We start from the raw sequence: 26,902 nt of genomic DNA, 5'->3' as shown, positions 1-26,902 counted from the left end.
CTCAACTTAACTCATGAACCAATTCATTCCACTGATCTCTTTGGTTATTGTTTCAAGGAGTTAAGTCTCAAGCTGTCAAAAAGCTAATAATTTGTAAAATTATACTAGTCTGTTATTTTTAAAACAGAACGCTCACCATTGACTCATTTCAGCTTCCATGAAAAATGAGTCAGTAAAACTATTCAAGATGTTTTTATTCTCTTCTCTTATTCTGACATTACACATTATTTTAAAAGAGGCAAATCTTTTATTTAGTTATCTTTTATTTCATTTTCTATGAGATGTTTTTTGAAACCTCACTGTATTCAACTGCTCTAGAATGGATACAAGTTTAATATTATGAATAAGACATGTTATACCCTTACTATGTTTGCTTTGTAAAAATCCTCTACATTAATGTATTGATGATATTTTCACTAATTTCTCCAACAATGAAATAGTTCTAAAGAGAGTAAATTAATCTGAGTCTGATATATAAGGTAGAAGTGTCTACTGATCTTCTAATTTGATCAAAAAGCTTCATAAAAATAAAATTCTATCAAGTCTGAAAATAAATAGTTCATTTTAGAAAAAGCAGTATTTTCAAATCCATTTTCTAACTGGAAAATGTCATAATTATTTTCTTTTTCCTTTCAAGGCTTTTATTTTCTTCTCTTTTATTTTTATAAATGTATAACTTAAAGTGACTTTTCAAGTTATGGAACAATGCATGTAAGATTTTTCTACTATGCATATTATTTACAACCTTGGAGAACAGTATTTAGAATTATTATAAAAATATTATAAAATAAAATGTTCATTAAAATTGCAACAAGTATGATCTACTAAAAGGATAAAATAAGATAGGAAATAATGAACAATATATTTAGGAGTAGCTACTAGACTCTTTGGCTGTATGTCTATATAGATACACTTGAAATTTCATATTAAATAATATTTTAACTGCTTTTTTAAAATGAGAAGCTCATAACTAAATTTAAGGTACTAATAAAATTGACAGGGTAACTCAAATCCTGAAGCATGTATAGATTTTGTTGTCAGATTTGACATCCAGATTCCAGACATGTTCTTCTGTCTTATATGATTGTAAGGACTAAGAGGCCTAGAACAGTGCTGTCTTAGTTTAAATCTGACTACAGAATTAAACATCAAATTAGGTCACCATATACTAACACTCCGAAAAGTGCTTCTTGAAAGTTATAGATTATGTCTTTTTTTTTTTTTTTGAATTTTAGAATTCTATTTAATTTTTTTATACAGCAGGTTCTTATTAGTTATCCATTTTATACATATTAGTGTATATATGTCAATCCCAATCTCCCAATTCATCAAGATTATGTCTTGATTAAGAAATTAGTCTCTGAATTTGAGGTACCAAGTAAATGGTAAATAATGTAACCAAGTACTTTTTAAAAAACGTCTCAGACATACCTAACTGCTCAGAGGATCATGGGGTGCAAAATATCATATACTGATTACTTGACTTTATAATGAACATGGACATTCAAATCTCAAAATAGCAGACCTCTTGCCTTCGAAGAGCTTCCCTTTTGACAGGGTAGACAGACTCATGCTTCCTTGCTATTCAGTGCATTAAATCATGTGGCAAAAGTCTGTAAAAGAAATGTGGAAGTACCAAAAAGCAGAGGTCTGGAGAAAGCATCACAAAGAAGATAAGTTGAACAAATATTAAAAGACTTCATTAGGCAGACAGGGGGAAGATCCAGATAGAGGAAAGAGAAAAAGACAGAAATTTGGGGAAGTGAATGGGAATGTTTATACAAATGTGGACAGTTTGGAATGGGGACGAGAAGCAGTGGAGGGGCCAGGTTTCTTAGGAATAATTGTGATGGTAGTTGGGTGGTGCGTCAGGAAATTTGAAGGCTTTTCTATGGTAATTAAGAGACAGACATTGATTGATTTAAATAGAGGAATAATAAAATACATACATGTTTTAGAAAATATTACTGAAACAGTGTGAAGGCAAGCTGGAAGGGCAGGAGGACTGGTAACAGGAAGACCAGTTAGGGCATTATTGCTATAGACCAAAAGGGTCACATGGCTTTAATTAGGGCAATAGTGGTTGGAATAAAGAGGAAGGAAAATAGAAAATTGTTATGAATGTATAATTTACAAGACTCAATAACTAACTAGATATGAATTATAAGGAAAAAGAAGGACTGAAAGATGACACTAGTATTTCTAGATTGAACAACTAGTTGAATGGAGATGTTTTATTAATCAAGACAGAGAGTCCCTATTAAAGATAACTTGGCTAAATTACAAAGCAGAATTATAACAAAAGGTCACAGGTACTCTGTCTCAAAGTCATCAAGATAATGCCAGATTGAGCGTTGTCATTCTGTTCAAATTTTGTGTAAAAATTTTAGGACTTTATATAACTGTACTTTTTGTATTTCCTGTTAAAAGAAATGAGACAGAAAAGTACTGCCTAGTGAAGGTATACCTCAGTTCAAGCGAACCCTGTAAAATAAAATAAAGAAGAAGAATGGTCATTTATATGCAATTGATTCTTTGCTTTATAAAAATGTTAAAATGAAAATAAATAGCAAGCTCTCTTGATATATTTTTTAAAGTAGGATTTCATTTTTTAAAGTTTTATCTGTATACAACTTTCCTGGAACATATCTTTTACCTTAAAAGATTTTGACTCTTTCTCTTGCTGTATAATTGCTATTTCCTCATTTTTTTAATAAATGTTTTTATCTGTATCACAAAGGATTTGGAGGAAGGGAGGCTTGTGAAGGGTTTTAAAAACAGGAAGACATCATAGATAAAGGTGGGGTTTTTTTGTATACTTCAAGAAAGTAGTCATTGAAACTACCCCTTCCGAATCAATACAGGGGCAAAATAAATAAATATTTTCCATTATGATGACTTTGCTAATACAGAAAGCACATATCACAGCAAAGAGCAGTAAGAACTGGTTAAAAGACAGGCTGGAAAGATGGAGTGACCATTGTGACCCCAGTACTGGCTATCGTGCTGAACTGGTCAGCCAGTGGTAGGTGGAGCCTACCACAGCAGAATGGCCATTGGAGCCAGACTGACCAGACCAGAAAGAGATGAGACAAGAGAAATTACTCTGCCAACAATTACTGAGACTTTAGCCCCCTAGTTAGAAGACCTATCCATGTAATGTATGAGAATGTATTGTCTACACTATAAAATACACTAAAGTAAATAAAAGGATGGGATTTACAACTGATAATAAGCAGAAATTCTAGTATTTCTTCCTACAGCTTAAGAGTGTTTTGCATGTCCTGCATCAAGTCTAAGACTATTCATTCAACATGTATTCAATACAGTTTATTATGGAGCTACCATATTTAAGGCCCTATTCCTTGGAGGGCCAATTACCAAAAATAAAGGGATTCTTGAGAAGAGATAAAAGCCTGCACAGAGAGAGGACCAAGACTAACTGAACAAGTAACACATAATAAAACCAACAGATGTTCAGACACCAAGAGCGGGCAATGCAGCTTGAAAGGCAACTACAGGAGTAGCAGATTTTCCTGGTAAGCTCTGTACTAAAATACATCAAGCCTTTGCAAAGGGACATTAAGAACTGGTGATGGCATGAAAGCCAAGAAATGTGGGCTAAAGATAGAAGGGAAAAAAATGCACAAAAATAGGATCTAGACAAGGACTGAGAGGCCTTGCTTTTACGTGCCAATTCTATAAAGAGGCTACCAGGCACTTCATGAGGAGAGGTTGGTGAATGATTATGAACCACACCTAATGATACATTTACAATTAGTGATATGTAGCTAACTTAATCTGCACAAAATTTACTGAGTTTGGATTGTTCTCATTTGGTTACATGGTCTCATATCTGTTATAATTTAAGTGCTAAGAAATCTCTTCCTTTACTGAATCTAACACACATTCACATGGACAATTGTTTTATATCCAGTTCTGGAGGAGGGACTCTCTCTCATTTGAATATTGCTAAGCAACAAGTCTTAAACTTACATTGAAAATATTAAGCCTCTTTGCTCTCAAGTATGGAAATGAGGTCCTATTTACCTAAAAAGAACATTAAAAGATATATTATGGCTCACACTTGTCTGTTTTAAGAGATAAGTTTTATTTAAGATATGGTACAATGGCAGTTACTGTTCAGAGTTTTTTTAATTATAATGAGTAGCTCCATTTCTTATATTTTAAAGATCAAAACAAAATGGAACAATCATTTTATCACAATATCTGTAAAAATTCTAAAATTCCTTGATAATTTTCAATTGTGTTCACTTGTGTTATGAAGACAAAGTTTGCTTTTTTCTTTGATAGTGATATTTCCATACAAGTACTTTCCTAGTTGAAGCACAGTCTCATTATTGACAACACATAATCTGTATAATCACAGTTCTGTTAACATCTTAATTCTATTTACTTTGCATTCATAAGACCTCTCCAAGCTCCAACTCTTAACCTCCCCTCTTCTACATAATATGTGAGAAGAGTCAATCTAAGAAGACATGCTCTATACGCAACATGGAGATAATTAAAGCAAAAAATGGAGCAGCATGAGGGGCATATATTTACCTTGTATTCTAAAGTTGGGGGGAGATCTGAGCAACCTTCCTCCTTTACCCCTAATTCAAGTGTTTATAAGTTGGCGTGACTTTTATTTTCTTTTTTTTTGGCTGCATCAGGTCTTAGTTGCGGCACGCGTTGAGGCATGCAGGATCTCTCATTGCAGCGTGCGGGCTTCTCTCTAGTTGTGGCATGTGGGCTTTCTCTTCTCTAGTTGTGGCACGAGGGCTCCAGAGACTGTGGGCTCTGTAGTTTGTGGCATGAGGGCTCTAGTTGAGGCACGTGAGCTCAGTAGTTGTGGTGTGTGGGCTTAGTTGCCCCACGGCATGTGGGATCTTAGTTCCCTGACCAGGGGTTGAACCCGCTCCCCCTGCATTGTAAGGCAGATTCTCTACCACTGGACCACCGGGGAAGTCCCTGGCTTAACTTTTTGATGTGAATTTTTAAATCTTGAGACATGTCCAGCTTTAAGAGTAAATATTTTTAATGAAAGTGAGATAAAAAGTATTTTAGATCATTCACTATTCTGCCTCTAAGTACTTTAATTTAACATGAATAGTTGAGATTTGCCTGGAGAACATGCTTAACCCGCTAGTAAAACCTACTCAGAATTTTCACTCACTTCTGTCTCTTAACTAAAAGAGTTACTGTAAAAAGTTATGCAGTAAAATATTTTTAAATGCTTTCATTTAAAATCATATGGTATCCAATGCACTAAATAAAAGGACTTGTACTGAGAAATGTCTCTGATATTTCTGGATTTTGAAAAATAAAACTTTATCCTTTGAGATCCTACCCCAAGATTCTCTGTCCATCAAGTCATTGATGATAGAGGTGACACGGTGCTGAGATACACCATGTGGTAAAGTGCATCTTACACTAAGTCTATGGAGGTGAACCAGGGCCAACCAGAAAAATGACTTGTACTTCAATTGTTCCTTAAGATTTAACCAAGCAAAAAATGGAAGTGATATGACAGCTTCGGGCGCTAAGGCACTCTTGGGTAGAGGACCGTGAAACCTACTAGCCCCCATGAAGCTGCATATCATTAGCATAAATAGAAATAAGGACAGGTTTCTGCACAGAATTTGATGAAAAATTCAAGAAAAGGAAATGAGAGTTTCCTCTAGGCAAATGTAATTCAGCAGCCTGAATATAAAGAAAAAAAGTGAGAAAAATAGCTATGTTATCAGAAAGCTATAATGTGGAGATTTAAATAACTTCTTTTTCAATAAAAAGGTGGTGAACAAATAAACCTTGGAAGAATGAAAAACAATAAAATCCTGGTGTGATAAACTGAATTCATCACTAAGAAAGGAGCTATGCCATTTGGGAAGAACAACAAAATGACTCTTCCCAAAAAACAGTTCTCACCTGACAGATATTATGATAGTAGTCAGTCAAAATCAGTCAAATATACAGACTATTATAATTAGCTGAAGAGAAAGAAATCGATGCGCCAATATTAGGTTTCCTAAATTCAAAGGGAAAAAAGTGCCCTTGAACCAGCAAGTGTTTGTTTGATGGACTAATTCATGAGCAGAAAATCTGACAGTTTTTATTAATCCTTGTCAATATAAACTTTTTGTAAAGGCTATTCTAATGATGTAATGTATAAAAACTATATGCTCAGGAATTAGTGTGTCCACACTTTGAGCCCAAATGCCAGAAAACAAATCCACAACAATGCAGATGAAAGGGCAACAAAGCTTTATACTAAACCAGAGAGAACATGTGCTAAGTACAAAGCAAGAATATTCAATAACTGTTGAAGAGATGAATACGATACATACCAGCTTGGATCACAGGCTGAGAGACCCAAAAGCTTAATGGTAATTTTCTGGAACAGTGCTATCAGAGGGCACAGACCTCTTTGAAATGTACTACTTAGGTGAATTGACAATGGCAGGTCTTGAGCATAAGATGGAAATGAGAATCAACAATATCAGATAATATCTAAAGAATGATTTCCTGAAAAGGTCTCATCTCTGAAGCTTAGGAAACAAGGGTTTGTGATCATTACAGAGCTCTTGGTAGTAAAACACATGAAACAGGTTTGAAGATAATCATACACAGAGTAGAAAAGGACTGTGCAAGCAGATTGCTGTATCAGAAATCTTGAAGCTGGAGAGACCATCCTGTTCAGTCATACATACCATTAAGAAGCCAAGCCATGCTTTGGGAAAACCCCCATCTGTCATTTGTGCAAAGCATGTACAAAAGCAAATCCTTTGTAGATGTAAGTCCTGTGTCTTTCCAATATGCATTTTAAAGAAAGGACCCTAAGGCCTTAGACCTGATCTTCCTGGGGAAGATCAATCAGCGGATGTTCAGCAAGCAGAAAGTACAGTGTTCATTGGCCCATCTTGCTTGTGCAGAAAAAGAAAAAACAAGACAATGTACACAAAGCTGCTGACCTTAGCCCTAGAGTTTCGAAGGTACCATCTGAAGAAAGAAGTCATTACTAATGCTTAATTTCTAGTTTCATCTCTGATGTGGAAACAATGCTTTTTTTCCTCTGACAATAAAAAACTGGAAAGGAAAACATTATAAATACAGGATAAATCACATGAAAGCTCTATGAAAACTTACTTATTCCCAGTGTAAAGAGCTTCACATCAATGGCAAATAAATTGAAAAGGTTATCAGTTATTTATGCTATTTGTGGCAGACCCTGTTAGTTGCCTACCCAACCTCTCTTGTCATGTCTTCCTTGCTAATAAAATCTTTATTTGGATGTTTATGATGAACTCAGGTCCAAGAAATAAATCATGATTTATACATAAGCCAGTTATATTTATACCATTCTCCTTTGACACTTAAATTTTACTCTTTGACAGGTCACTTAAACATAAAGGGAAGTGAGATTGGCAACGTTGGGGAAAATTTGGGGATTGAAGTCTACTATAAATAGGCTTGATGTAACCAAGAACCACATCTTGGTTACATCAAGATGTAACCAAGCTCTCTTTCTTGGGAGAGCTTCATAGAATTGGCCCCTTCTTTTCTTTATTGCCTTGATTATAGTTTTGGAAGGACATAGGCTTGGGGCTGTGACAGCCATCCTTCAGTCATGAGGCAACAAGCCTAAGGAGACAAACCCAGTGCTAAAGATGGCCAAGTAAGGAAAGCAAAAGAACCTGGTTCTCTGACGAAATTGTTAAGCATCTATGTCAACGCAGAATCCACTTACTCCAGTTTTTTGTTTATAATTTAGTTAAATATTTTATTTGCTTAAGCTACTGAGAATTGGGCCTTCTATGACTCTATGACTTGTATCTGAAGACATTCTGATACAGTAATCAACACATAAGAAAACCTCCAGGTTAATAGATAATGTAAATAGGAAAATGAAAACATGAGTTTAAGTAAAATAGCACCTCAGTCATAAAAACTGACTAAATTATCTAAGCAGACTATAAATATACAGTTAGTTTGAGGATTCAATAATCATAATTTATTCATTTAACATGTATATCTTAATATTATTGGGTGCTAAGTTGGAGATTAAAGTACTTAAGGTCTGGGGAGAAGACAGGCATTAAATAATCATGTGTAATTACAGTCTGAGATTTTATACAACATGTGTGTTGAGTGCCTACTGTATGCCAGATACTGTTCTGAGGATTGGAGATATTCTAATGAATAAGCTTTTCTTTTGGAGCTTACAGCCTTGAGTATGGTGGGAATAAGGATAATAAACAAAGTTAAAAAAGAAGAGAAAGAGGAATCTCAATCTTAGATAGTGATAGATGTTGGATATATAATAAAAACATAAAAAATAAAATTGAGTAGCTACCTTGGAAGCATGGCTAGAAAATACATCTTTAATGAGGTGTCATTTGAAATGAGACCTGAAAATTGTAAAGGTACCAGCCAAGAAAAGATCTGAAGCCAGATGTTCTGAGGTGAAGGAAAACAAATATAGATCCTAAACCTTAGGGAACAAGCTTGGCATATTTTAAAAGTAGGAATAAGGCCAAGATGGTTGACACACTGAGAGATCAGGGAAAGTGGTAGGAAACTAGGACTGAGAAGCCAGATCCTGTATAAACTCAAAGGTCATGGAAAGGAGTAGACTAACTATGAAATGAAGCCATTGGAAAACTTTAAGCAGTTGAGGACATAACAGAATTTGTGTTTTTTAAGAGCTCACTCTGCCTGATATGTTGGGAATGAATTGTAGAGGGCAAAAGAGAGAGCAAAAGATTCATCTGCAGCATCCTAGACAAGAAATGATGGTAGCTTGGTGTAAGCTGGTAATAGAAAACATAAAGAATGGTGAAGATACTTGAGATATCTTGTGTCAATAGCTCCACCAACATATGTGAGTATATGTGTGTATTTATATATTTATATATTTTTTAACAAGTAAGGAAATTGAGGCCCAAAGAAATTAAGTGATGTGCTCAAGTCACATGGCTATTACGTTAGAAACAATGTCAATTAACTATTGCTATATTGACATTGTTAAAGGAAAATATCTGTTCCACAACTGAATCTTCCTCCTTCTCTTCCAGTACTTCCCAATGCAAATTCTTTCCTGTCCTATGCAAACTTCCTTCTGTTTCTCACCTCTGAGACCCATGCAGAAGATAATGGATAGCAGTAGTTGAAAGTCTTTGAAGATTGAGAAATAAGGAGAATGATCTCTTAGTTTTTGGTGATATATATTACAAATACACACGTATCTCAAAATGTTTCTTGTTCTTTTGTTTATTGAACTTTTTGAATTATTCTGCAATGAATATTTTACTTCATGCTAAGAGAAAGAAAACAATATATGTTATAGAAATAGAGAAATACCTCCTGGCAGAGTTCCAAGATATCTTTCTGATCAGTATATTTAAAAATTTTTCTCCCTGGTATTAGTTGGTGAATAAACAACATGTTTGTTTGATTGTTTTCATGTGACTTTTCTAATCAAAAAGATGGAGGTCATTTCACTGGGTAACATTTATTTTTAAATGAAAGATGAAGAGATTAAGGAAATGAACATTACCATTACTGATTTTTTTTAATGGAATTCTGGGCAATATTCCATGAAACCTCAGATTCTTCCACAGTTTCAAATTCAATACCTATCCCTCATTGTCACCCCAGGGCCTACCATTAAGCCCCGCAATCATCACCTTTTCCAAGCCTATAAACAATCATTAGGAGATCAAAAGCTAGAGAAAGTGCTATCGAATTCTGAAGTATACTTTTAAAAGATACAAAATTGAATTTCAAACGTTCAAACATTTATCAGCATCCTTGTTAAGAAATAAATACTTTTTCCCCATTTTCTCTATTTTCTCACCTGGCTATCCCTTCGCTGGTTTATGCTAGCTACACCAATCAGGTTTTCATACAGCAAACATTTACAGCCATGGTTCATTACAGGCCACTGAAAAGGAGACCACAAATAACTTTCCTCAGACTTTCCCTTGGACCTCTCCCTCTGCAAGGGACAGCTCTGAATGCTTTCATGGTCCATAAATATTAGCATATATTCAGATCATGACCTATTCTAATTAACATAAACACACAGAGTTTCACTATACCTAGTTCTGCTTCTTTAAACTTGCAATAAGAACGGGTTGTTATCATATGAAGCATGCACATTATTCAGTTGTTTAACCATGCTCTTAATCAGTGTATAATATGTGTCACAAATAGGCAGCTGCTAAATGAATTATACATAAAGATAATGTTTTCTAGATTACTCTTTTCTGTATATATTGAATAATTTAGGTCCTAACACATTCTGATCCTTAATTCTGGTTTTTTTAATAGAAACTGAATCACTACCTTGTTCTTTTTAGTGGTGAAAAATTTTGTTTTTCATATATACTATAAAAGTAAAATCTCCTTAAGGGAAGACAACTTCTTTTTTTTTTTTTTAATTTTTGGCTGCGTTGGGTCTCCGTTGCTGCACGTGGACCCTCTCCAGTTGTGGCGAGCAGGGGCTACTCTTCGTTGCGGTGCACGGGCTTCTCATTGCAGTGGCTTCTCTTGTTGTGGAGCACGGGTTCTAGGTGCCCGGGCTCAGTAGTTGTGGCACACGGGCCTAGTTGCTCCATGGCATGTGGGATCCTCCCTGACCAGGGCTCAAACCTGTGTCCCTGGCATTGGCAGGCAGACTCGCAACCACTGAGCCACCAGGGAAGCCCCAACATTTTTTTTTTTTTTTATAAATTTATTTATTTATTTTTGGCTGTGTTGGGTCTTCGTTTCCGTGCGAGGGCTTTCTCTAGTTGTGGCAAGCGGGGGCCACTCTTCATCGCGGTGCGCGGGCCTCTCACTATCGCGGCCTCTCTTGTTGCGGAGCACAGGCTCCAGATGCGCAGGCTCAGTAGTTGTGTCTCACGGGCTTAGTTGCTCCGTGGCATGTGGGATCCTCCCAGACCAGGGCTTGAACCCGCGTCCCCTGCATTGGCAGGCAGATTCTCAACCACTGCGCCACCAGGGAAGCCCCCAACATTTTTAATTTAAGTGTTTATAACGTATATTTTTTTGAGGGCTCAGATTTCTTTTTTTTTTTTTAATTAATTTATTTATTTTTGGCTGCGTTGGGTCTTCGTTACTGCACGCAGGCTTTCTCTAGCTGCGGTGAGCGGGGGCTACTTTTTGTTGCGGTGTGCAGGCTTCTCATTGCGGTGGCTTCTCTTGTTGTGGAGCACGGGCTCTAGGCACGCGGGCTTCAGTAGTTGTGGCATGCAGGCTCAGTAGTTGTGGCTCACGGGCTCTAGAGCACAGGCTCAGTAGTTGTGGCACATGGGCTTAGTTGCTCCACAGCATGTAAATTCGATAGAACCAAGTTGTATTATTCATAGAAAGTAATAACTAACAAAGGCAAGGGGTAAGCTATTACACCCTCATATACACCCCACCCTCAATAGAATTTCATAATCAGGACATTACAATAAGACAATATGTATGTGGAATCATTATGTAATGAAGAAAACACTATATATGGTAGAAAAAACAGTGTGCTGTAAACTTGGAGTTTATAACCACATCTTGAATAGACTTGATAATACTGTCTACTATCTACAGAAATATTATAACAACCAACAGGATAATAAGCTGAAGTATGGATTATAGCCTCTATTAAGATGAACAGCATAAAAATCACCTAAGGCACTTATTTAAAATGCAGATTCCCAATTCCCAGCCCCAGAGAGTCATTTTCATTCAGCAGGTCTGTGGGAGGAGTAGCAAGGTATGATCTGGAAATCTGGGTTTTTAATAAACACCCAGGTGATTGTGAAACAGGTTATCTAAAAGTCCTATCTCGCTTAACCGCCCTAATATAATCTAGACACATATCCAATTATTTCCTCCTCCAGCCTTCCACATCATTAACTAAGACAAAAGTCACAAGCAGGTAAAAGATTTGTCAATATAGTGGGAAAGGGGTGGGAGAGGAGGGAAGGTGAGTGGCATTGACGAGGGGAAGTTAGATTTGTTATGGTCACACTAAGAGACCGTATTCTTTGAATATATATTCCATGTAGCCCGAATTTTGTTTTCAGTTTCTCTTAGAAGATAGTTTTCAGTGTAAAACACGCTTAATAATGAAGAGTGAAATTGTTAGCCCTGATGTTAATTTTTCATTCTGTTTTTACCTTTGTTTTGATGGCCTCACTAGTCTCCACTTCGCTATACCTTCATGCAGTTTCTTCTCTTTATCCGTGATGGTCATTTTTCTCCAATATTGACTGGTGTGGAAATGTATGCCCCTCTCTGGGCACTTATGGAAGGCCTGTAAAATTTTGTGAAAATACTTTAAACTATGATATAACTATAACCTGTGGCCAAAACATGAATAACTTTCCTCAGCAAAGTCATGTAGTTGCCCCAGGTGCTGAATTTTATCTCAGAGTCTTAAAACAATTATGTATATTTCAGATTATGCCATTGAATGTTTAATATCTCTAAAGTTGATGGGGTTTCAGGGTACTTGGAGATGATTAGATTTTGCTTGAACTCCAATATGTCTTATGGGAAATAGAAGAAACTGCTGGAGCTGCAGTTTCTAGAGTTTTAACGTAGAATATATCTTCTGGTTTTAAAGTGAAGTTCATTCCCCACACTCAACATTAGAAAATACAGTCGTCTTAGGATCAATTTATAAAAAGTACACATACTAGGGGAAAAAAAGACATAAAAGCATGATAAAACAAAACAAAATAATACTTGCATGTAATCATCATAAAATGATGCTGCCAAAGGGTCATGATACAATTGTACACATATGCCCCCTTGTGGTGAATGAATAGGACACAGGACATTTGAAAAGGTTTCTGGAAATCAAGGAAGAGTGACTGTTTTTCTTAGTTTAGTATTGTCTGAGATAGAAGATGTACACTTTAATAAGCCCCGATTTTCAAGGATTTTACTTATGTGTTGTTTACTAAAGCTTAATAACTCTGAACTATCTACCCATAAAAAGGGAGGAAGGATCAGAGAAAACTGACTTATAATATTTAACTGAGAAGTTACCCACATTCATATTGAGATTCCAGTACTGGACTTTAAAATGATTTAGTCAGTGTTTTTATCTATAAAATTTAAGGTATAAGTGGAAAAATAATCCCAGTGAAAACATCAAGTGAAAATTCAGAAAAAGGAATTGTTAAAGTAAGTGAAAGCAGCATGTTTAAAATAAATCGGGTGGAAGACAAAGAAGTAGAGAAAAACTTAGTGGAAAAGAAAATAAAACATGCAGACTTTTCATTGACATTTTTAAATGCCAATGCTAAGTTTTCTTGCATATAAATGAAACTTATAGTTTTGAGAACATTTAAGAGACCTTGAAGATGTCTCGAAGGGCAAGAGGGCAACCATGATTCTTAGAAGATTTAAGGCAATGAGAGATTCTACAGATTTGAGCACAGTAGCTTATATATAATTGATACATATAAGGGGGAAAAGGGTAGATAAACGAAACTAGCAACCTGATAAACCGTAGTTAATGAAGAGAGGGTTAAACCAGAGAAGAATATTGAAATATAAACTACTCCAGTGGATTTTCTGTAGTATCAGGAAAATTACCTGAAATCATAATAGCGACTTCAGGCACTGTTTTGAAAAATAAATGATACCTATTTTATGGATATGTTTTCCCAAATTTATTTTGGATATGAGTGTGGTAATATATAAAATAATTTTGAATAAAACAATTCTAAATTATTTTCCTGCATTACCACAGATTATATACAGGCTATATAATCACAGAATTTAGACCACATTTGTTCAGGTAAGAATTTCCCCCATCCTACCAACACTATTGCAAATTTATTCAAGTGTTAGAAATAGCCCAGAAAAATATAAGCCGATTTAGCACCTAGTAAGATCATGTGGAAAACTATTTGTAAATGGTTATTTTCCTCATCCTGAAACAAGAGAATATAAGGAAGTCTCAAGAAAAAAGCAGAACATTTTCTCTGATATCTTGAATTCTATTTCTGGCTAAATATACTTTTTTAATTCCTACTCTTTTTTTTTTTTTTTGGCCGCGCAGTGAGGCATGTGGGATCTTAGTTCCCCGACCAGGGATCGAACCCCCTGAGGTGGAAGCACAGAGTCTTAACCACTGGACCGCCAGGGAAGTCCCCTTAATTCCTACTTGAAAACTTATAAAACATGGACAGAAAGAGGGTTATAACAATCTTAAGATATAATATTCATTATGCTTCCTTTGGTATTTTGCACAGTTCTCTTGATTTTTTAAAAATATCACTATATAGTCATTTTTACTGGTTTTCTAGCTTTGAATTTTTGAGGTTAATCTGGGTCATATTTCTAATAAAAGTTTTGTAAAACTCCTCATGTCCCTATGCTGTCTAAATTGTAACCATCTTGCCATTCACATTGGCAGGAAGTGAAGTACAGATGAGTCTGAACTTCGTGATTTGAAAGGTATTGTGACCAGACTGTAAAGTCCCTTGTCCTTCACTGTATGTAGCTTGAATTTAACTTGCCTAGAACAAGACAGAAGAGAGGATAAGGGATGTATGTCACAATTTTCAAGAAATAAACAAACAAGAGTAAGGAAAACAAAAATGAAATATGAATGTGGCACAATGTGACAGAAATATGCCCCATTAAAACAGCGTTTTGTAAGGTGTACTTCTTGCCTGATTTTTGTCTGTACTGGCCCAGAATCATAGCTGTCATAGTCACAGAGACTCTGCCAGTAAAGATATCAATAAATGACAATATCTGGAGAGTATTCTTCAATTCTGGATTTGTGGGGATGACAAAAGGATTACTTAAAATACCCTGAACCTATGTTATAAAAATAAAACAAAATACATTTTACCAGATATTACATGAACCATAGGTCTACTCAACACACAAGAAAATAACATTCTAATATTAAATTCCAATTTCTTCTTAGGAAAAACTCGTGAAAAGTATCTACGACAATAGTCTATTTTGGTCTAATCTGCATTCTTTATCCAGTTTTCAATGACTCCTTTCTATATCTTGTCATTTCTATCAATACACTTGCTCATAGTTCACGTCAGGTGCAGCCTTTTTCACTGCATTTCTAAGATGAGTTACTTCCAATAATAAAGTGGAAAATACTAGTTCCCTGCCATCTTTGTAAATCCAGAAATAACATCTCTTTGTGTACTGCCATAGCACTGCCAGTCTTTCTGAGTCCTCATACTATGCACTGCATTTTTTCATATAAATGGGAAATATTGATAAAGTTTTTTTTGGTACAACATTATCAAAAGAAGTTCAGAGCAAAAAGAATTGTAAAGACTGAGCTCCCTAATGTTGGTCACCTTACATGGAGGTGTCTCAAGCCCCCATGTTCATCTTAAGAAAGATATTAGCATAGTTCAAGAGCTCCTCCACTGGCTTCAAACACTAAAGAAACTTTATAGAACACTGGAGCTTATGATGGATGAGGAACTATTACTGAGACATTTTATAGTTTATAAGACTTTGATTTTCAAGCTGCAAATTCTAGTTTTTAAGTATATAATCAGGTTTTCAGACATCCAAACTAAAATGCCTATTAGACATTTTCTCAGCCTAACTCTGCTAGTCAATTTGGGCTGCCATAACAAAATACTATACAGTGGGTGGCTTAAACAATAGGAATTTATTTCCCCCAGTTCTGAAGGCTGAAAGTCCAACATCAAGGTTCTGGCTTACTCAGTTCCCCGGTGAGAACTCTCTTCCTGGCTTGCAGAGAGCCACCCTCTCACTGTGTCCTTACATTATGAAAAGAGAGAGAGCTCTTTGCTTCCTTTCAGGACACTAATCCCATCATGGGGGCCCCACCCTTATGACCTCATCCAAACCTAGTAACCTCCCTAAGCCCCCACTTCTGAATACCCTCACATGGGAGGGGTGTTTTAGAGCTTCAATATATGATTTTTGGAGGGACACAAACATTCAGTTTATCACACTAATCAAGTCCTAAAGAGCTGAAAACTGGGAGACGTGTTAAATTTTCCCCTGAAAGATCAGTTTGTTTTTTCTGTGGTGGTTGTTGTATGTTAGTTATTTATCCTTAAACCAGGCCATTAAATGAGAAATTTTAATACTTAAGTAAAAGAATCCTAAAATTAAAATTGTAACGATGTTTACCTTCATTTACGGGGTCCTCCTTAAGCAATACTACCCCATCACATCTTTCACAATTTCTCTTTTGGGCTTAAACAAATGTGCTCAAGTTGGAGATTTACACAGTTGGATTTCCTCTCCTAGATGTCCTTGTAGTCTCTGTATACATAGTTCATGAGCTGCATGGACAAATCAGTACTGCTCTGACTGCTCCTTGGCAAATTTGTGAAAAGTAACTTGCTCTTTGGGTGGAAAACTATACTTATTCCCCTTAGTGTATATCAAGATGTCAAAAGCATTATGTATATATGATTCAAGCTGCCATCCTTTCCCACAGGACTTCCTTTTATGTCCTGGAGACCAACCAGAACACAAATAGGAAACAGAGATCTCTTTAATATCTCAAAATTTAAGAGCTAAGGGAGTGGGAAGAGGAGGGAGATGAGGAAGGAAGAACAGATTCAAGCCTGTTTTGCATTGGGCTTAGGCAATCAGCCTGTCCCCTTTTGCAAATATCTCCTGATTCCCACTTAAAAGAAAAAAAAAACTTAAAAAAATTAAATATTAATTAAACAGGGAAGAAAAAAAGTAAAGGTGAAACATGTTTTAAAACATTAAATAAAATAACCAAGGATTAAGCAAGGTATAAACTGGAAGTTTAAAGGATTTGAAAGTGCCCTGGGAAATGGAAGATTCTTCTTTCATGAGGGTATCTCAGGAGGCCAGGATATAGGCCCTGCCCCCAACCTCAGCGAGGAGTCCTCACCTGCAGCATCCAGACCTAAGGCATCAAAAAAAGTTGCCCTCTGTGAAAAGGAGTTCTAGCTCATTTCCCAGCTCACTTCGTCTCTGACAGTCCTGAATAAACAGTCTTCCCTTCCACCCCTGCTTCCTTCTCATAGAGCAGGACTTTATGGGAGACTTATTTCTTAAATTGAAAAATAAAGAAAATCATTAGGGAACGCTTAAAGATGCCTATTTTTTAGGTACTCTTAGCATGTACTCTTAAAAATTGGAATAAATATTCACTTGAATTAAATATCCACCAACAAGAAAATAGATTAAGTATGGTGTATCCATGTTATGGGACAGGTAGCAGACATTGACAGTGTGCTTCCTTATTTCTTACTTCCCTTTACTATTGTTAAGTACACAGGCTCCTAATATGCATTTGTTACTGAACTGAACTTGGGTCCATTCACCTGTGTACAATAAAGCCGATATACTGATACCAGGTGGTGGTGAAGGAAAATGCAGTGTTTACTGCATGTGCCAAACAAGGAGTGCAGGCAGCTAATGCTCAAAAACACCCAGACCCTCTGATGGCTTTTAGAGAAAGGTTTTTAAAGACAGGGTGAGGGAGAGTATTGTGGGGTGTGTGATCAGCTCCTGGACATTCTTCTGATTGGTTAGTGGTAAGGTAATCAGGAGTCAATATCATCAACCTTTTGGGACCAACCCTTCTGGGGTCTTTGTGCTTGTGGTCAGCATGGAGTTAACTTCTTCCACCTGGTGGTGGTTTCAGCAAAACAGCTCAAAGGATATGGCTCAGAGTATTATCTATAGTCCTTGAGGAGGGACTAAAGGTCCTTAACTTTGTTTAATGGCTAAACTATTATTATTTTGTCATGCTTGACAGTTTTCCTTTGTTTCTGCATTTTCTCACTTCTCTGATTAAATGTATTCTTTGGAACTCAGGGAAGGCCTGGGAGGCTAAAGTTTTTCTACAAACAAGAGGCAGGCAGAGGACATGGGGGCAGTCTGGCCCAGGAAGGCTCCATAGGTTCCTGCTCAGTTACACATATACTCCAACAGTCAGCACCTGGGGCTTTATCAGAAGACTGCCCTAGAGACTGCTGGAATCTACTTTGCCTGCAAGCAAAAAGGCCTGGGAAGCAACTTGGGATTTACATCCCACCAGGGACAGCCTTGGACCAATAACTGGCACTGGCAGAGGCCGAGGTATAAAGACTCCAGCACTCTTGTCTCTAACCTGGATAACTCTGTAAGAGGAATATAAAAAGAAATGCATGAAAATGATAAACAGCAAGTTCAGAGTAGGAGACATAGGGTATGGCAGTCAGGGGAATAAATGAGATCTGGAAGAGGAACCCCTGGGGCTTCATCTGTATCAGAAATACCGTATTTTTAAAGCCAAGTGGTGGATATATGAGTGATCATTGTATTAGTTTTTATGTGACATTTTACGTGTCTGAAATATTTTATAATATTTTTAAAGAATTTTTGGAAAGATTGACAAGGTAATGCTCCATGCTTTTCATTAATATTAAGATATATATTGTCATGTTAAAAATGTTGAAAAGATCCAGCGTCCTCACATTTGTCCTTCAAAGAGGGTGCATCTACCCAAATTTAGAGCTAAAAGAGAAGTCCTTAAAACAAAATTCTGTAACCACCTAATCTTCCACTTCTCCTACTGACTCCACTTTTTCTATTCTTGATATAGCTCATCAACACACTTTTCCCCATGGTTTTCCCTCACTTATCTTCCCAACACTGACCTCATGGTCACCTATTTCAAGAATGCACATTCATGCCTTGAATCATCTATCCCCTTCATCTTCAGCCTCATCAAAATTCAGCCCTGGGTAACATATGTTTTCCCTTTTGCCTACTTCTGTTTCAAGGCTCCTGACTTTTACCATTTAAGTGACAAAATTCTGCCAGGAGACTTCTCTGTAAGTTTTTCTATGAGAACAACTGTTTGCAGGCACTTTGAGGATAGAGATTGTGTCTCCATTGTAATTTCTATCCCTGTATTAGTTAGCTAGAGCTGCCATAACAAAATACCTCAAACTGGGTGGCTTGAACAACAGAATTTATTGTTTCACAGTTCTGGAAGCTGGAAGTCTGAGATCAGGGATGCTATAGGGTTGGTTCCTTCTGAGGGCTGAGGAGAATCTGTTTCATGCCTCTCTCCTAGCTTCTGGTGATTTGCTGGCAGTCTTCGATGTTCCTTGGCCTATAGAAGAATTATCCCTATCTCTGCCTTCATGTTTACGTGGCATTCTCCTTGTGTGTGTCTCTGTGTCCAAATTTCCTCTTTTTTATAAGGACACCAGTTATACTGAATTAGGGGTTCACCTTAGTCCTGTATGACCTCATCTTAACTAAGTACATCTGCAACAACCCTATTTCCACATAAGTTCATATTCTGAAGTACTGGGGTTAAAACTGCAGCATAGGAATTTTGGGGAGACACAATTCAACTCATAAAAATCCCCTATGTCTGAGATCAGAGGCAACGAGTTGTTGTCTTTCCTTGAACTAAAAACAGCCCCCTGTAGAAAAGGCTTTAGTTTGTTACTCAATAAATATTACTTGAATTCAACTGAAAAGAGTTGAAGACATTGTCAATTTCGGTTTCCACTTGAGCCCTTTACTTCAGTCAGTGTCCTGTTGTCATATGCAATACTCCAAGTAGTTTGTCTTTTAAGTATTCTCTTACCTACCTCTTTCCATTAAACGGGAGAGCATTATTTTCCACACAATGTAGCCTTGGAACACCACTATATTAGTTTCCCTAATGGGTTCTTCTGACTTACAAGTGCCGGGTTTATTTTGGCTTGCATATGAAGTTTGATTGCATGCATTCATAATTGAGTTTCCCTTTTGATTTATTAATCAGAACCATCATATCTCAAAATGATAATTAGCTGGCAAGTTGTGGCAAACATATACAAAGTTATGGATATCTTTTACTTTCTGTCTGCATGTTAATATTGTCTAATAAATCATATAACTGTAAAAGTGACAGAATACCTAGACTAAATCTTTTACTTTTATTGAAAGTGTGACATTTTAGAGTAACATTCTTAAATATTCACAATGTTTATGGCTTAATTAATCTGCTTCTCCAAAATTTGACTCTTTAATATTTTGAAATGACTTCATAGATATTTTTTACCATTCAACATGGAAGACTGTTGGGATACATGTTCTGAATTTAATTTATACAGTATTGCCTCTGGAATGATGTTGCTATAGATACATAGATATAGATACAACATTTCCATTTTCCCATTTACAGTTTCACTGATACTGTAGTAGAAAAAACAAATTATCATGCAACACATTTGAACATTTTCATATCTGAGTGCCTATACATAAATAAATGTGAAAGGTATTAACTGATATAACTTCTTTTCTAGGCAGATATGCTGAAAGCATCTGATGACTTCAAAATATTTAAGTAAGGAAAATTAAGGAACGCACAACTAGAGCTTTCTGAGTAGCTTTTAATTCTTTTTTTTTTTTTTTTTAACCAGCAATTACTTGCAGATTGGAGGGATTGAGACAGTCAATTTTTTAAAGTACCTTTTGTAGAGAATAGCCTAGGCAAGATCTTAAATAACATGAAGATCATGGCTCACTGGAGAGCACAGGGGACCAATGTCTGAAAGGTCAAAATTCTATTCCCAGTTTCTCCTATTTGCTCTTTTATGGAGCAAATTAGAGAAGTGAATGACCCAGTAGAAGTTTTATGCCTTTGGAAGCTACTTCTATTCAAGCCTCTGTTGATCCTTTCATATTTTGGGGGAACAGAAAGAGCAGAACAATGATTATACTTGCCTTACAGAGAGCACAAAAACTGTAAGATGCTTTATCAATTTTTTCCCACAAGAGAAAGATCAGTAAGAGCAGGTTCACCAAAATTCTCTCCCAAGGAAGTTATTTTTTCTTTCAGTTTTGTGTTGAGAACTGGTCTATGTCAATTGGGTCATAACAACTCATAAAGTCTTTTTAGTGGCTAGCCGTACCAACCGAAACACTTGAGGTGACTGAGATTGAGTGACCACCCCCTCAAACTTGCTTCAAGTTAAAATTAGAGCTAATCAGGACAATTCTGCCTCATATATCAATATTTATCATACAAACAGTTATTAACAAACAGGAACAAGGCATTTGTACAGTTTGTTCTGTGAGATAATGAAGTCCCAATTCTCCATTCTTACAGGGGATCCCTAAATATCTTTCCTAAAAAAATATCATTTGAGGAAGCCTAAACAACATCCAGAGAGCCAGGAGTGTATAGCCTTGCAGGCCAGACAATCAGACATCTTCAGATTAACTGTCCCAACCACTTAGGGATTATTGAGAGATTAGACTCTATCCCTCAAGTGACAGGCTAGCTATAGGCCTCTCTGCATTCCTATGCTCTGATTATGCAAGAGGAGAAAGTTATCACCAAAATATTTTAGCTAATGCACATATCTTGAATGCCACTAATCTCACCAATGAGGATCCACTTCTAAACCCATTATGTTGGCTAACAATTCACCAATTTAACCAATGGAATTCCTTTTCTGATGTTGATCATGCTAATTATTAAAGCTTCTGAATGTCCATCAACAGAGGAATGGATAAAGAAGATGTGGTACATGAGTACAATGAAATATTGCTCAGCCATAAAACAGAATGAAATTGGATCATTTGTAGAGATGTAGATGGACCTAGAGACTGTCATAAAGAACGAAGTGAGTCAGAAAGAGAAATACAAATACCGTGTATTAATGCATATATGTGGAATCTAAAAAATATGGTATAGATGATCTTATTTGCAAAGCAGAAATAGAGACAGACACAGAGAACAAACATATGGATACCAAGGGAAGAGGGGGGTGGGGTGAATTGAGAGATGGGGATTGACATATATACACTATTGATACTATGTATAAAATAGGTAACTAATGAGAACCTACTGTATAGCACAGGGAACTCTACTCAGTGCTCTGCAGTGACCTAAATGGGAAGGAAATACAAAAAAAGAGGAGATATATATATACGTGTAGTTGATTCACTTTGCTGTACAGTAGAAACTAACACAACATTGTAAAGCAACTGTACGCCAATAAAAAAATAATAAAGCTTCTGATATTGATCCCGTATAAATAGCTAAATCAGTTGTATCAATCCCCTCTGGAGTCTGGGCTTCCTTTTAGAATGCTAGTGAGCCATCACTGAGCTGTGAGATCCCAATAACTGGTTGTCACATCGAAAGTGTAATGTAGGAGGAGCTTCAAGATGGTGGAAGAGTAAGACGCGGAGATCACCTTCCTCCCCACAAATACATCAGAAATACATCTACATGTGGAACAACTCCTACAGAACACCTACTGGACGCTGGCAGAAGACCTCAGATCTCCCAAAAGGCAAGAAACTCCCCACGTACCTGGGTAGGGCAAAAGAAAAAAAGAAAAAACAGAGACAAAAGAATAGGGACGGGACCTGTGCCAGTGGGAGGGAGCTGTGAAGGAGGAAAGGTTTCCACACACTAGGAAGCCCCTTCGCGGGCAGAGACTGCGGGTGGCAGAGGGGGGAAGCTTCGGAGCCACGGAGGAGAGAGAAGCCACAGGGGTGCACAGGGCAAAGCGGAGAGATTCCCGCACGGAGGATTGGTGCCGACCAGCACTCACCAGCCCGAGAGGCTTGTCTGCTCACCCACCGGGGCGGGCGGGGCTGGGAGCTGAGGCTCGGGCTTCGGTCAGATCCCACGGAGAGGACTGAGGTTGGCGGCGTGAACACAGCCTGAAGGGGTTAGTGCACCACAGCTAGCCGGGAGGGATTCCGGGATAAAGTCTGCAGCTGCCGAAGAGGCAAGAGACTTTTTCTTCCCTCTTTGTTTCCTGGTGCACGAGGAGAGGGGATTCAGAGTGCCGCTTAAAGGAGCTCCGGAGACGGGCGCAAGCTGCGGCTATCAGCATGGACCCCAGAGACGGGCATGAGACGCTAAGGCTGCTGCTGCCGCCTCCAAGAAGCCTGTGTGTAAGCACAGGTCACTCTCCACACCGCCCCTCCCGGGAGCCTGTGCAGCCCACCACTGCCAGCGTCGTGTGATCCAGGGACAACTTCCCCGGGAGAACGCACGGCGCCTCAGGCTGGTGCAACATCACGCTGGCCTCTGTTGCCACAGGCTCGCCCCGCATCCGTACCCCTCCCTCCCCCCGGCCTGAGTGAGCCAGAGCCCCCCAATCAGCTGCTCCTTTAACCCCGTCCTGTCTGAGCGAAGAACAGACGCCCTCAGGCGACCTACACGCAGAGGCAGGGCCAAATCCAAAGCTGAACCCCGGGAGCTGTGCGAACAAAGAAGACACAGGGAAATTTCTCCTAGCAGCCTCAGGAGCAGTGGATTAAATCTGCACAATCAACTTGATGTACCTGCATCTGTGGAATACCTGAATAGACAAGGAATCATCCCAAATTGAGGAGGTGGACTTTGGGAGCAACGACATATATATATTTTCCCCCTTTTTCTCTTTTTGTGAGTGTGTATGTGTATGCTTCTGTGTGTGATTTTGTCTGTATAACTTTGCTTTTACCCTTTGTCCTAGGGCTCTGTCTGTCCGTTTTTGTTTTTGTTTTTTATTACTTAAAAAAATTTTTTTTCTTAATATTTATTTTAATAACTTTATTTTACTTTATTTTATTTTATTTTATTTTATCTTCTTCTTTCCTTCTTTTTTCCTCCCTTTTATTCTGAGCCATGTGGAGGACAGGCTCTTGGTGCTCCAGCCAGGCACCAGGGCTGTGCCTCTGAGATGGGAGAGCCAAGTTCGGGACACTGGTCCACAAGAGACCTCCCAGCTCCACATAATATCAAACGGCAGAAAGCTCCCAGAGATCTCCATCTTAATGCCAAGACCCAGCTCCACTCAACAAGCAGCAAGCTACAGTGCAGGACACCCTACGCCAAACAACTAGCAAGACAGGAACACAACCCCACCCATTAGCACAGAGACTGCCTAAAATCATAATAAGGCCACAGACACCCGAAAACACACCACCAGACGTGGACCTGCCCACCAGAAAGACAAGATCCAGCCTCATCCACCAGAACACAGGCACTAGTCCCCTCCACCAGGAAGCCTACACAACCCACTGAAACAAACTTAGCCATGGGGACAGAAACCAAAAACAATGGAAACTACGAACCTGCAGCCTGTGAAAAGGAGACCCCAAACACAGTAAGTTAAGCAAAATTAGAAGACACAGAAACACACAGCAGATGAAGGAGCAAGGCAAAAACCCACCAGACCTAACAAATGAAGAGGAAATAGGCAGTCTACCTGAAAAAGAATTCAGAATGATGATAGTACAGGTGATCCAAAATCTTGGAAATAGAATGGAGAAAATACAAAAAACGTTTAACAAGGACCTAGAAGAACTAAAGAGCAAACAAACAGAGGTGAGCAACACAATAAATGAAATTAAAAATTCTCTAGAAGGGATCAATAGCAGAATAACTGAGGCAGAAGAACGGGTAAGTGACCTGGAAGATAAAATAGTAGATATAACTACTGCAGAGCAGAATAAAGAAAAAAGAATGAAAAGAATTGAGGACAGTCTCAGAAACCTCTGGGACAACATTAAACGCACCAACATTCGAATTATAAGGGCCCCAGAAGAAGAAGAGAAAAAGAAAGGGACTGAGAAAATATTTGAAGAGATGATTATAATTGAAAACTTCCCTAATATAGGAAAAGAAATAGTTAATCAAATCCAGGAAGCACAGAGAGTCCCATACAGGATAAATCCAAGGAGAAAGACATCAAGACATATTAATCAAAGTATCAAAAATTAAATAGAAACAACAAATATTAAAAGCAGCAAACGAAAAACAACAAGTAACACATAAGGGAATCCCCATAAGGTTAACAGCTGATCTTTCAGCAGAAATTCTACAAGCCAGAAGGGAGTGACAGGACATATTTAAAGTGATGAAAGAGAAAAACGGACAACCAAGATTACTCTACCCAGCAAGGATCTCATTCAGATTTGATGGAGAAATTAAAAGCTTTACAGACAAGCAAAAGCTAAGAGAATTCAGCACCACCAAACCAGCTTTACAACAAATGCTAAAGGAACTTCTCTAATCAGGAAACACAAGAGAAGGAAAAGACCTACAATAATAAACCCAAAACAATTAAGAAAATGGTAATAGGAACATACATATCGATAATTACCTTAAATGTAAATGGATTAAATGCTCCAACCAAAAGACATAGACTGGCTGAATGGATACAAAAACAAGATCTGTATATATGCTGTCTACAAGAGACCCACTTCAGACCTAGGGACACATACAGACTGAAAGTGAGGGGATGGAAAAACATATTCCATGCAAATGGAAATCAAAAGAAAGCTGGAGTAGCAATTCTCATATCAGACAACACAGACTTTAAAACAAAGACTATTACAAGAGACAAAGAAGGACACTACATAATGATCAAGGGACCAATCCAAGAAGAAGATATAACAATTGTAAATATTTATGCACCCAACATAGGAGCACCTCAATACATAAGGCAAATACTAACAGCCATAAAAGGGGAAATCGACAATAACACAATCATAGTAGGGGACTTTAACACCCCACTTTCACCAATGGACAGATCATCCAAAATGAAAATAAATAAAGAAACACAAGCTTTAAATGATACATTAAACAAGATGGACTTAATTGATATTTATAGGACATTCCATCCAAAAACAACAGAATACACATTCTTCTCAAATGCTCATGGAACATTCTCCAGGGTAGATCATATCTTGGGTCACAAATCAAGCCTTGGTAAATTTAAGAAAATTGAAATTCTATCAAGTATCTTTTCCGACCACAACACTATGAGACTAGATATCAATTACAAGAAAAAAATCTGTAAGAAATACAAACACATGGAGGCTAAACAACACACTACTTAATAACCAAGAGATCACTGAAGAAATCAAAGAGGAAATGAAAAAATACCTAGAGACAAATGACAATGAAAACACAATGACCCAAAACCTATGGGATGCAGCAAAAGCAGTTCTACGAGGGTAGTTTATAGCTATACAAGCCTACCTTAAGAAACAAGAAACATCTGAAATAAACAACCTAACCTTACACCTAAAGCAATTAGAGAAAGAAGAACAAAATACCCCAAAGTTAGCAGAAGAAAAGAAATCATAAACATCAGATCAGAAATAAATTAAAAAGAAATTAAGGAAACAATAGCAAAGATCAATAAAACTAAAAGCTGGTTCTTTGAGAAGATAAACAAACTTGATAAACCATTAGCCAGACTTATCAAGAAAAAAAGGGAGAAGATTCAAATCAATAGGATTAGAAATGAAAAAGGAGAAGTAACAACTGACACTGCAGAAATACAAAGGAGGATCATGAGAGATTACTGCAAGCAATTATATGCCAATAAAATGGACAACCTGGAAGAAATGGACAAATTCTTAGAAATGCACAACCTTCTGAGACTGAACCAGGAAGAAATACAAAATATGAACAGACCAATCACAAGCACTGAAATTGAAACTGTGATTAAAAATCTTCCAACAAACAAAAGCCCAGGACCAGATGGCTTCACAGGTGAATTCTATCAAACATTTAGAGAAGACCTAACACCTATCCTTCTCAAACTCTTCCAAAATATAGCAGAGGGAGGAACACTCCCAAACTCATTCTACGAGGTCACAATCACTGATACCAAAACCAGATAAAGATGCCACAGAGAAAGAAAACTACAGGCCAATATCACTGATGAACATAGATGCAAAAATCCTCAACAAAATACTAGCAAACAGAATCCAACAGCACATTAAAAGGATCATACATTATGATCAAGTGAGGTTTATCCCAGGAATGCAAGGATTCTTCAATATACGCAAATCAATCAATGTGATACACCATATTAACAAATTAAAGGAGAAAAACCATATGATCATCTCAATAGATGCAGAGAAAGCTTTT

General features: G+C 37.3%; 1 protein-coding gene across 1 annotated transcript in view; it reads left to right on the top strand.

The window, feature by feature from the left end:
• Nucleotides 1–26,902, top strand: part of EPHA6 (EPH receptor A6) — an 852,487-nt gene that overhangs the window by 744,300 nt on the left and 81,285 nt on the right. The window lies entirely within an intron of this gene.

Source organism: Balaenoptera musculus, chromosome 4 (genome assembly GCF_009873245.2).
Source record: "Balaenoptera musculus isolate JJ_BM4_2016_0621 chromosome 4, mBalMus1.pri.v3, whole genome shotgun sequence".
Classification (NCBI taxonomy): Eukaryota; Metazoa; Chordata; class Mammalia; order Artiodactyla; family Balaenopteridae; genus Balaenoptera; species Balaenoptera musculus.
Note: the sequence above shows the minus strand (reverse complement) of the source record. Positions and strands in the feature narration are given on the sequence as shown.